The sequence below is a fragment of the Tasmannia lanceolata genome, unplaced genomic scaffold (assembly GCF_043159265.1).
Source record: "Tasmannia lanceolata isolate RefF3 unplaced genomic scaffold, GAP_Taslan_0.1 ptg000013l, whole genome shotgun sequence".
Lineage (NCBI taxonomy): Eukaryota > Viridiplantae > Streptophyta > Magnoliopsida > Canellales > Winteraceae > Tasmannia > Tasmannia lanceolata.
Window position 1 is genome coordinate 40,755,644 of NW_027518690.1, and position 2,608 is coordinate 40,758,251.

A 2,608-nucleotide genomic window follows, 5' to 3' on the forward strand; every position below is an offset into this window, starting at 1 on the left:
GCCATCTCTTATTAAATACTGCGGCAGGGGTCTGCCTAATCCCAGCTTTCCCATAAAAAAAAGGTGTCCTGAATCCCAACAAGTGTCCTGAATTCCAACAATTAGGATTAGAACCCAAATTCCAGTAGTTATACTCCTGTCCCCAACAAGTGTCCGGAATCTCAACAACTGCCATCAGACCCCGAATTCCAATAGTTGTACTCTGGTCCCCAACAAGTGTTATCAGAGCCCGAATTTCAGTAGTTATACTCCGGTTTGCCACAGATGGCCGGAGTCTGAACAAGTGGTATCAGAGCCCGAATTCCAGCAGACTAATTTATTAAAAATTTAAATACACATATTATTGTAGTGAATTATATAATCATTCATCATTATAATATATGACTTCTGACTGATTTTGTTGTGTGTCAATATTATAGAAAAGTAAAATTGTTTTCTCTATCTCTAAGCTTTTAGGTAAGTAACATTGTTTTTTCTATCTCAAATATTTGCATGTGTTTCTTGATCATGATTCTTCTACTACAATTATTTTCTTTCAGATCATGGTTTTCAAATATAGTTTTTTTTTTTTTTTCTTTTCTCTCATCTTATTTCCAATTTCAATTCATAGAGATTCTTGTCAGGGATTTCTTCAAATTATTTATTCTTTCCAAATTCGAGTCCAAGTTTCTTAATTTCTCCAAAATTTCCAACCCTAAAAGCCCGTGCTTTGATCTATTTTTATCTCCTTTATTGATGGTTTTGTTTCAAATATCACTTGTTTTTTACTGATTTTTATCGACAAAATTTAAATCTTCAGCTGAAAACTGTAACGGGGACATGGAAGGAAGTACAATCTCAAGTGCATTCTCAACCAACCAACTGGAAGGAGATCCTGAATACGAGAGAAGATATCAACGGCTCAGTCACAGACAGAGACAAAGATTAGAAAAGTAAAGATTGCCTCTTTACAATAGCTCTGGATATTGAGATCTTATTAGTAGAAATAGTATTATCCTGATTGTAGGGATATAATCCTTCCTGATTTTGGTATGTTGAATTTATCATTTTTTATTATAACTGACATGATAATGATGATTTTGTGTTTAAGGGAATACACCAAAGATTCTCATATCAGCGAAGTAAATCGAAGAAAGCTCACTGAAGAGCTGAGCGTGGATTCTAGTGAGGTCAACTTCTGGTTCAAAAACAGGCGAAGTAAAGATCGAGTAGGATACCTTTTTATCGTTTTTCTTTTACTGTAAATGGTGATAGAGATTATTTGGATATTCCTTCGACTGGCCATCCTGCTTGGTAATTTTATCTGGAATAAACCCCATGGGATTGGCCATCATCATAGACTAGTCATTGTGCTGTTATTGGGGAGTGGGGGGCAGAGTTCTGGATCGGAAAGTACTGTTGAAGGAAGGATTCTCCAGCCAGAGGAAGCTGCATTCTTTTTGTTACTGGACATGCCGAGGCTTAAACCCGATGACATCAAGATGCATGTTGACAACATGAACAATGTGCTGGTCATAAGTGGCAAGCTGAGCGAGGTGGAAGAGGAGAAGGAAAAGGAGAAGGTGAACGTGGGTGCTAAACAATTCGTGCAGAAGTTCGAGTTACCTGATAATGTGGATAAGAGTGCGCTACAGGCTACCCTTCGGAATGGGGTCCTCAGGGTTATTGTGCCTCCATTAAAGCCAATGATCATCAAGTTCAAGATGTGATGAATGAAATGCAGATATGGAACAACTCTGCTATTGTTTGCCTGTTTGTTTTGCGCTTTTTTTTTTTTATTTAGGATTTTGTGTTCTCCATCTACGGGTAGCAGATGAATGTTACTGCTATTTCCAATAAAAAGTGATTATCTATTATGTATTGAGAAATGCTGTCAAATTCAAATATATCTATTTCAATCTTGTGGCAATTTCCTCTTCAGATCACATCAAGATGCACAGTGCCCTGTTTTTGACATTATTCTATTAGTGTATGGTTTTGGTCTTTAAATGGTTCTTATCTAGGCCGTTCTTACACTTGGGATAGCTTACACAAAGGTGACGGCGCTCCTGATCACAACCATTCATTTAGTAAGCCTTATTAGATGAACAAAACAAATTACAATAAATCTCATTTTTTGAGGTTGTGGTTCATAAATGATTGGCCTCATGGGAGGGAAAAATAGAAACATTGCCTTCTTAGGTGTTGGGAAAGCCTAAGTATTAAAAAAGGAGGTACGTGCATTTCTTTTCTTGGGTGGAGGCTACCTCAAGTGGGCGTGAAAAAAGAGAAAAAGGATAGAGAAGGGAGAGAGAAAGATAGATTCTTCTCAGGTTCTTCTCATGGGTTTTCTTATCGAGTTTTCTTCTCAAGGTTCTCTCTCATGTTACTCTTGGTGTACGGTCTTGGTTAAGAAGAAAGGGAAATAGTTGCGGGTTCATGGGTTTTGTATTAATCCATTGTAATCCTTGTACATTATTTTTTTCTCACAGTGGACGATCGTGCTCTCACCCGTGGATGTAGGCTTTTGTGCCGAACCACATAAATTGTCGAGGGCCGTGTAAGGTGATTGTGGTTGTTTTTGTTGCATGGTGGTTAGAGTGATCATTAGTGGTAAAGAGATTTTCTA

At 37.6% G+C, this 2,608-nt stretch overlaps 1 long non-coding RNA gene across 1 annotated transcript; it reads left to right on the plus strand.

Annotated features, from left to right (window-relative positions):
• Positions 1–296: 296 nt before the first annotated feature.
• LOC143891457 (uncharacterized) lies at positions 297–1,909 on the plus strand. Its single transcript, XR_013255339.1, has 2 exons — positions 297–932; positions 1,091–1,909. It is a non-coding gene; the product is annotated as an uncharacterized LOC143891457 (long non-coding RNA).
• Positions 1,910–2,608: the final 699 nt, after the last annotated feature.